Source organism: Schistocerca cancellata, chromosome 4, assembly GCF_023864275.1.
Source record: "Schistocerca cancellata isolate TAMUIC-IGC-003103 chromosome 4, iqSchCanc2.1, whole genome shotgun sequence".
NCBI lineage: Eukaryota > Metazoa > Arthropoda > Insecta > Orthoptera > Acrididae > Schistocerca > Schistocerca cancellata.
The window spans coordinates 865707141-865718021 of NC_064629.1; positions in this window are offsets into that span (position 1 = coordinate 865707141).

Consider the following 10881-nt stretch of genomic DNA (forward strand, 5'->3'; position numbering starts at 1 on the left):
CACAATTGAAGGTAGACATCCTAATTGTGAAGATATGTTAAGGCTTAATTACAAATCTAAATTCAGTAAATTTATGACTAATCATACAATAAATATAGGTGGAGCAAATTAAGTTTATATTTCTTTGCTAACGTTTCTACATAATGTACAAATAACTTTTCCTTTTAACCATTCATTAACGCATTCTTTATGAAAAATATGATTAAAGATTTTTTTACAAGTTGATTTTCATTATTTTAACATGTAGAACAATCATTATCTTTAGATTGTTCTATTATTTCATATGTTATATATATTTTTGTATAATTGTTTCAGATAGATTTTTATATTCTACGATATACTCCCAATTTAATTTATGTTGAAATTCATTAATAAAATCTGTGGACAATCTTCCCAAAGTAATCTTTCTTGAAATTCTCTCATAAAATATCCAGGTAATTGTTTGACATGCTGACATATATTCGCAATTTACTTTATCTTTAAATTCTCTAATAAAATCTTCAGACAATTTTTGGTGACTTGGTATTTCAATCCCATCCAAAATTAATTTACCTTCAAATTCTCGTACAAAATTTTCAGAGAAATTTGACTACATTGATATTCCAACCCGGTTTACATTATCTTGGCATTCTCTTACAAAATTTTCAGAAGAATTTTGAAATAATGATATATATAATCGAAATTTACATTATCTTGATACTCTCGAATAAAACCTTGAGATAATACTTGTTCACCTGATGTTTTACCCTAGTATAATCTGTCTTGAAATTGTCTAATAAATTTTTCAGATAATTTCTGCCAGTTTGACATTTTATCCCAATTTACATTACTGTCCTATTCTCTTATAGTATTTTCAGATATTTTTCTCTACTTGGTATGCTATTCCAATGTAATTTGTCTTGTGATTGTCTCATGAAATTGATATTTACATTATGATGTGATATTACATTCCAATTCAGTTTATCCTGGAACTCTCTTTTAAAATTTTCAGATAACGTTTTATACCTTGACAAAAGACTCCAGTCCAAATTTTCTTGCATTTCTCTAATAAAATTTTCAGGAAAATTTCGTTCTAGTGTTAAAATAGTTTTCCAAAGTAATTTATCTTGACTTTCTACCATAAAATCAACAGTTTATTCACAATGTCCTGATATATGCAGCTTCTTGTGGATGATGCTGTAGTATACAGAGAAGTTGCAACATTAGAAAATTGCAGTGAAATGTAGGAAGATCTGCAGCAGATAGGCACATGGTGCAGGGAGTGGCAACTGAGCCTTAACATAGACAAATGTAGTGTATTGCGACTACATAGAAAGAAGGATCCTTTATTGTATGATTATATGATAGCGGAACAAACTCTGGTAGCAGTTACTTCTGTAAAATATCTGGGAGTATGCGTACGGAACGATTTGAAGTGGAATGATCATATAAAATTAATTGTTGGTAAGGCGAGTGCCAGGTTGAGATTCATTGGGCGAGCCCTTAGAAAATGTAGTCCATCAACAGAGGAGGTGGCTTACAAAACACTCGTTCGACCTATACTTGAGTATTGCTCATCAGTGTGGGATCTGTACAGAGGAGATAGAGAAGATCCAAATAAGAGCGGCGCATTTCGTCACAGGGTTATTTGGTAAGTGTGATAGCGTTACGGAGATGTTTAGCAAAACTCAAGTGGCAGACTCTGCAAGAGGGGCGCTCTGCATCGTGGTGTAGATTGCTGTCCAGGTTTCGAGAGGGTGCGTTTTTGGATGAGGTATCGAATATATTGCTTCCCCCTAATTATACCACCCGAGGAGATCACGAATGTAAAATTAGAGAGATTCGAGCGCGCATGGCGGCTTTCCAGCAGTCGTTCTTCCCGTGAACCATATGCAACAGGAAAGGGAGGTAATGACAGTGGCACGTAACGTGCGCTCCGCTACACTCCGTTGCATGGCTTGGGGAGTATAAATGTAGATGTAGATGTATATTTCCATCCTTGAAATGGATAATTATTTTTAATATACTCAGCGATTTTAATTTCATGTATTTCAATGGTTCTGAAAAACAATTCATAATATTTATAAATATATATTTTGAAGATTATAATTAATCTATGTAATAAGTTTCTGTTCTTCCATTAAGAATGTTATTTAATTACTGGTGCTTTCGCTTTAATTTTTAGTTTTTTAGAGTACACCTTTTCACTTCATTGTTGTTATTCACCTCATTGTTAAGATTATGGTTATTAATAAGGTCAATAAGCTGTTGTTTTCTAAGTTTGGAATAACCTTTAAGTCCTATTTCTTTGCCATAGCTTTTAATTCACTGACTTTTAGACTACTTATACCTGCCATTTATTAAGAAATTATTTTTATTAAATATGGTAATTCAGTATGACCTATGGAGGACACTAATTTTAAAAAATTAAATAAAATAAAATTTTATTTTGTAAGATCTTTTAAGTGATGCTTTGAAAGACAATGTTAAAAGTTAATATATAAAAACATACAAAGAACTAGGGTGTAGCCAACAGTTACAAATTTCGAACATTTATTAATGATGCAACGAATCAGTGTTATTAAATCTAATATATTAAAAATAAGAAAAAATCTAAAAATTGTTTTCTAGTAGATGGAGCCTGTTCCAAGTACATCCACTTCAGCTGTAACACCATTTATAACTATATTTCAGAATAACAATAGGTTTGTATATAACAATAAAGAAGTTTTTTTACGATTGATAAAGGGAATAACTTGTGGTTTAAAGCAAAAAATATGTATGATAATTTGGAATATTATAATGTGGGAGGTTACCTGAATGATAATGTGAAAAATAAATATATAAAAAAATGTAAAGAATTGAAGTGTAGCCAGCAGTTACACTTACATTTAGATACTAATTTTATAAGTGAACCTGCCTTATTTTCATTAATCATGAAGTCAAAATTGAAAGAAACAAGACAATACGAAGATTGAGATTGTGATGAAGTTTCACCATCAATCAGGAAACATAGTGTATACAAACTACAATCAAGAATGGAAAATTTACAAGAACGAATTGAAGATTTGCAGACTGATAAAAAAATGGCTATGTGAATATTCAAGGAAAGAAGAGAAAAAATTAAAAACTGTAGAGTACACATTAATGACAAAGCTGAAATAATTAGAGTAACACACCAACATGTTGTTGCACCAACTAATACTTCTGATTTGAGATACATGTTTGTTCTCCTAAAACTAATTGATGTAGATTGTGAATATGATTATTGTATCATTAGAATACAAAGAAAAAATTACTATGACATGTACATACTGTTGTACATGGATATCCAAACTGTGAAGAATTGTTAAGACATCAATGCAATCCTAACTCAATAAATTTATACCAAAGAATGATAGAAAATATGGGGACTGTGGCCATCTGAAGTACTTTAATATTATGAATGACTATAAAGAAGAACATTTGATTAATGATATAATAAATCTTCATCTGACTGTGCTGCTATAAAATTACATTACTTTTATTTACCCAACTGTTATGTGCATTATTAAATCCTAACCATTTAAAATATACTTTATCTCCTTTCACTCTCAAAACTTATTCAACAAGTTAGATGTTAGATTATGTTGTGTCTTGTAATACATACCCACAAAAATTTCCTTTTACTTCTTCATCATTTAAATCTCTCAACTTATATGTTATTGGACTAGAAGGAACAATAAACTTAATTTCAAAAATCTCTGTTGACCAATTGGCAGTACATCCTTTTTAAAAAGTCCTTTAAGTTCACTAATTTTATCTCCTTTTTTACAGGTCGCTTTTTGGTTAGACATAGTAGTAGTTGGTTTATAATTCTTTTCATTAACTTTTATTTCATTTCTTTTTATAGTTGTATGTTTTGTGTTATTATATTCATCAATTAATTGCACAAGTAGGTCAGTCCATTTATAATTTCCTTCTAAGGAAAATTTTTCCACACATTTTCTTTAAATCCTTTAACAACAGATTCCATTCATTCAATAAAAGTTCATTAATGATTAATGTTGTATTTTTCGACAATTTTTCAAAATATATATTATAAAATACTTTACCATTATCTTATGTAAATTTTTCGGGTTACTTCAGATTAAATTGTTTACAGTCTTACTTGTTTTATCTTTAACTGGAATAGCTAAAGGAACTTTTAAAAAAACATCAATAACAATTAATAAGTATTTTAAATCCTTTATTTATTTTTGAAATTCCTTTCAAATAAACTGAATTCATTTCAAGGTTTTCAGAAATTACTGCAACCAGTCGCCTTTTATGTAGATGTATTTTATTTAACCATGACCGGTTTCGAGCTGCCTAGCAACTCATCATCAGATGGTATATACATTTAGTGCTTTTTTGTACCCATTGTGTGGGTGGTTCAGTATCTGTGGCTAAACAGAAACGAGAACAAATAATCGCTACATGTGGTACAGTAACACGAAATATTTACAGAATAATTTATGTTTAACGTATAAGAGCAAATAATCACTACATGTGGTACAGTTACATGAAATATTTACAGTTTAATTTACGTTTTGAGGTGTTACTTACAGATAAATCTTTCTGCAGGTATATATATCTCTTTTAGGACGTATTTTTGAAACCATTGTGTCTTGTTTTTCACAATTACACAAGTTAAAACTTTCACTAGATGTATATTACTTTTATGAGGCACTGTTGGAAACATATATCTTGTTTTTCGTAAACATCGCTGAACACACTTAGCCACAGATACGAATACAGGATTTACACATTATAAACAAGCCAAAGATTGCAATATAACTACAGTATCAAAGATTTCAAGTTGACCAGAGGCATTATTAGTCATCGCACACACTGACAAGAGATTTGTCTTTATTACATAGAAAATAAATGTAAATTAGCTTAAACTATTAAAATATTTATTTATAAATTAACTGTGCAATTTTAACAGGTATATTAAACTAAATTTTTTACATAATATTTCAGTTACATTTAAGATTATTGGTATTGAGAGTATTTTGCAGCCAACTGAAGTTCTTTGTCAGCTAGATGTCTGGATTCTGAATCTGTATGATCGCAACAGCATGATGTCATGTTGTTTGCATGCTTCGACTAATTTATTTATTCCAGAATCACCACATGCTAGTCTTTCTTCTAGCTCAGTAAACGGTTTTTGGCGAATAATTTAAAGCTCGATTTATTAACTTTTTCCATATTTTTCGCTTTTAAAAAACGTATGTGGTAAATTATTAAGAATCTCATTAAATAGAGTATACCTTTTGGATTGTTAATGTGAAGTCAAAAAAATTATTTGTTAACAATTTTGTTATATCAACTGTTTCATTATGATAATTTTTATATCCAGCTATTCATTCTCCATGAAATGTAGCTAATCTATCGATTCATCATCCATCATTCATCCAAACATATTCAACTTGTCTTTCTGTATATTTCTTTGTTAAACGCTAACCCTTTTTTTCAGGTGCATTGTTTCTAAATAATCTATAGTTGATCTTCTAATGTTTGGGAAATAGTCAGCAACAATTTTTTCATCAAATAGCTATATTTATTACCTCTACTCTATTTTATTTTATTTGGGTTACTATCAGAATATAATGTTTATGAATGATATACTATATCTGTATAATTTGATAAATCCACTCAAATTTATCAGCCATATCATCCATAGTAATCTGTTACCCAGTTAAAAGATTGATTAATCCATCTGTTCCTTCATATTTCTTTTCGCCAATAACTAATTTATTTCCATTGAATTCAAGTAGTAAATTACCTACATATTGAAATATACCAATAGGCCTTAATCCAAAAACTTTATCTTCACTATGATTGATATACTTTAACATTCTGTCACTAACATTTATTTTTGTAGCATCAGTAACATTATTTTTTTAACAGTGCGTGTCTTGTTTTTACTTCTAGTCTCATCTGCATATTTCCTCAAAACATTCTCTATTTCTCATTCGTTTGATCTAAAGTCACATTATGGACGTCCTGAAGATTTAATTTCTGCTACATCTCCAAAATCTTCTTTATGATGACGATAGGGACTAATTTGGTTTTCAGCTTCTCTCTTTTTTTCAATAGCTTTCAGAACATTCTCACCTAATTCATTGACTCCTGGTTTAACTTGTTCTATAGCATCGATAACTGGTCGATATTCTGTTTTATATTTTTCATATTCTGTTCTTGGTTGTTTCTTTCCAAAGCTTGAATTGTTCTTTCATTTCTTCAGCTCTCTTTAAATTTCGTATAGCTTTTTTAACAACTTCTGGAACATATTTTACAAACATTTATTAGAGATGAAAAAACCATTATTAAACATTTTTAACATTTAATGTTCACATTTAACATTCTTGTTTAACATTTATGTTATATTTAATGTTCATGTTTGAGGCTTATGTTGTTATGAAATTCTGTATTTTATTTCTGAACTTATCATCATTTGATTTTCTTGTCATATCTATCATATAAAATCCAAATTGATCATTCCACATTTACTACACATTTCTTTCAAATCATCAAATTGCAAATAACTTCCAAGAAACACCTGATAAGTATGATTTAATTTGTGCCATCTTGTCTGAAAATATTTTTAAAAACTACTGAATTATCTTGAGATTGACTATTGCAATAATGTCATCATTATTTTCAAGAAAAGTAGCAATTTTTCGTTATGATTATCTTCAATTATTTTACACCTTTTTATAAATTCCTAGTATTTTGGTTGATCTAAACTTTTTGGATAAACATACAAATACTGAATTTTATTCGAATTCAACCATCCTGGAGCTAGAATATATATTTATCAAAATGGCTCTAAGCACTATGGGATTTAACTTATGAGGTCATCAGTCCCCTAGAACTTAGAACTACTTAAACCTAACTGACCTAAGGTCATCACACACAACCATACCCGAGGCGGATTTGAACCTGCGACCGTATCGGTCACGTGGTTCCAGACTAACCACTAGAACCGTTCGGCCACTCTGGCCGGCATATAATTATCAATCATTAATGTAGTTCTTTCTAAGACCACTTGGTGCTATCATTGCACGTTGAATAGAGTGTAGTAAAAGTTTACGATGTTCACTTTTTTATTTCTTTTATGGAATTCGTATTTTTGGTAACCAATCTGTTATTTATTTAAATAAATTATTAGTATTTTAAGTGGTTCCCCTATTTCAGTTAAGTGATAAATCATCTGTTCTTAAAAAAAGATAAACTGTTCCAGTAAGAGAAACTTTTTAAAATGATACATTAGTTGGTTTTTATACAACTTTTTAACTCCAAATATGTCAGAGAATAAAAAACTATATTGATATGGAGAAACTATAGAAATTCCTGTAGGTCAGTATATTTTAAAATATTTAAAAAAATTTATTCGTTGAAAAAAACATCCACATTAAAGCAGACGAAATTTTAAATAGATTTAGTACTGAGAATAATGTTAAGTTATATATCGATATAAAAGAAGATAATAGTGCAAGTGTGCTAGGATTTAATAATCAAATTACTATTTTTTTAGTTTTATTATTAGAACAAATGTGCACATGTCATGCATAAGTTACATAAATTTTGCTTTGTGTTATCACACCTCGTTCATCACATTTCAGTGTTCACATTGTTTATTACTTACAGAGCTCTACCAGTGATTTTACTCGTTTTTTATAGCTGGTCACATGGCAACAATCACAGGGCTGGTCACACAATTAACACACAGTTGCTGCTGCACTCGTGGAAACACTTGCTCTTGCTTATTTTATGGATGTATCCATGTAGTGTTATTGAGTTCACCAGGTGCCAGGGTTCCTGATTTATGTTGGTCTGGATCTGTTTGTCATGACTTCCGTTGTATAAAAGTCCAGAAAAATTTCCCTTCTCTTCTTCTCTCTTTCATGTGAGAGTTTATTCGAGTTTTCAATAGATGGGAGCCTCATATGCAATTCCTTTACGAAAAAGGGTTCCCTGGCGAGTTCATACACTAGTGGGTTTTGAAAGACCTTGGGCGGCTTTCAAAAAACTTGATTTAGCTGCTTCAAGAGTCATTAGGTCCTTTAGACTCACCTTTTCCCAAATGAGATCTATTCCACAGGTTGCGATGGGAACTATTTTCGCACCGAACAAGGCTATGGCTGTTTTCTGTGACAGTCTGGATATTGCCTTGATGTCAAACATGGCTTTTGTGGCAGCTTCTGCTCGAGATTTTACATGTATTTGGAATGATCTGGCAGTGGTTTGCAGAGTCAGTCTCAGATATATGAACATATAGCCTGTCAGAGGAGGTTCCATCCGTCATCTATACGGTTTTTCCCGTGTTAATTTCCATTTTGTTCACCTGCACCCACTTCTTGAGTTGGTTAGTTGCTCTTTGTGGGCTGAGCCTGGAGTTCGATCTGATGACAGTGTCGTCTTCTTATCACTTGTACAACATTGAATGTGACAAATCGTTTTCAACGTGCTTACGTCATCTGAATGAAGTGGCCATCAGCATGTTATCAATCAACACCGTAAGTTTATCTTTCTCTGTTATTGATTCTAGTTTTGAGATTAGTATGCGCCTGTTTAGTTTATCGAAGGTCTTGGTATAATCTACGAAGACTGCATAGAATTTTCCTTTTTTGGTGTCTTAATGCCTCCTCTATATCATCTGTTAGGTTGCTAATGGTGTGTAGTGTGCTACTGCCTTTTCGTAATCCGAATTGTTCTTCTCGGATCTTCTGGTCTTTTTCTTCAGAAATTCACTTGATGATAACACTTCTTCATGTCTTCAATGAGCATTTTTCCAGGGCAATTCCCCTGTAGGAGTTCAGATCCATTTGGTTGCCTTTCCCCTTAAGTAGCATCTTAATTGTCGATGTCCTCCTTATTTCTGGTATGTTGCCCTCTTGTAGATATAAGTTTAATATATCTGTTATTGGTTGGAGAAGTAGAATAGTTGAAACTTTGATATGTTCATCACATATTCTGTTGGGGCCTGGCGCCTTATTGTGTTTCCTTAGAGATGTTATTATCTCGTGTACTCCTTCTGTCATGAAGAGGTTAGATTCTGCTAGGTCTGTCTCCATAATGATCGGTTTAGTGATGTTGAGAATGTTGCTAAAACCTTCTTCGAAAACCGTTATATCTATTTGTCGACTGCTCTGAGCTTTTCGTGGCCCCTATGTTACGTATGGGTCCTTTCTGGCTTCCTCCACCGTATTGATTGCTTCCTGTTCTGTGTATTTCTTTCATTTAGTCTTCAGAAGACTTTTTAATTCTTTTCTGATTTGGCTGTAGGATCTTACATCTTCTGGGCTCTGGCTGGATTGTGCCATATGTAGTGCCTGGAAGGTGAACTTTCTTTTTCCATAACATTCTTCGTCAAACCATTTCTGCACTCTCCTTTCTTCTGACTTCTCCTGTCTTCTGACTTAGTACATGGCTATTTAGCTGCTGTGAAGCTTTAGTTGCTGTGGCTTTCACTCTGCTCTCCTCGTTTGGGAAGCGTAAGTTGGCCACAACTGGGCAGTGCTTCTTTAGGGGTGTTTCACCTGCTGAGTACCATACTTTATAATTATTTAGTGTGATGTTTGATCCTTTGAAGAATATTAAGTTTATGGTGCTGTGGGGCGGCGGGTGGAATAATCGAATAAATGTTTTGTATTTATGCTGTTTGCTGTTCTCAACACTGGCTCTCTAACTACAATATTGGCAACCAGAAAGTGATTAGCAAAACGTGAAGCCTGTAATTAGAATTCCTAGTGCCCACTTCATCTGAGAAATACATTTATAGCTACAGCTTACAGCTCTGAGGAATTAGGAGATTGTCTGCGATTCATAATCAAAAACCATTCTCTCTAAAATGTTCACTATATTCTGAAAGTCACAGACCAAAAAGGATCCACACAATCCAACTACCAGAGCAATTCAGAGTCTAATGCGCTGATGGAACTATAACTGTTCAAATTAAATGTTTAAGTGAATGCTCGCCATAATTTGATGATAATGTTCATTAAACGCCACGCTAATAATGGTAGAATCTCTGTCCTGCGGCGGCACGTGAAAATACGACATACGCAAACTAAAGATAAATCATTAACGTCATCCCAAAATCAACACTTCACTCGAAAACGATTTCATGGTTACGCGTATCCTGAGTAACTTATTACTGCATCCGAGGCTGTTTATGTCAACGATACCGACGCGACGCGACTCCCGGCACAGGTGGTGCGCTAATCTGCGTCTGGAGAGAACTGGGGCCTTCCTTCCTCACGCAGCGTTCTTACATCTAAAGCCGCGGTGCGGATGGCTAAGGGAACGCCTGATCAAATCTGCTCTCCCGACTAGCCACTGGGCTAGTAATGCACCATTTAAGTTATCGAATAAATCATTGCTTCCTTTGCTGATGGCCGATGAAGCTTTCAATTTAATTGTGCAATCAGCACACAAGTAAGTAATCATAATAAAAGTCTGACGTGGCTAAGTCAAATATTTTGGGCGAGAGAATTAATTTAATTACACTACACGCAGTAGATGAGCTCTGATCTTGCTCTTTGGAGATATATTATAGCTATAGTTTTATAGTTATTCTGTTGAAACTTCTCACATTTTTATGATTATAGCGGATCTCCCTTCTACTTAAATTTAAACATCCTAGCTTTATTTATTCGCCTACTTAATCTATCTCGCTTCCTTAATTTCTAAGACAAAAGCCAGAAAATCATGAATTTCAAATAAAATTTTAATTTGTGAGATCCAGAATACTGTTTCTACCAAATTATTCTGCAAAAGGAATCTAAATATAAATTTTTAAGTTTATAGCTCTTTTCTGTTGCGCCAATGATTTTTACAGAAAAACATCCAAATTTCGAAAATGGTTAAAGT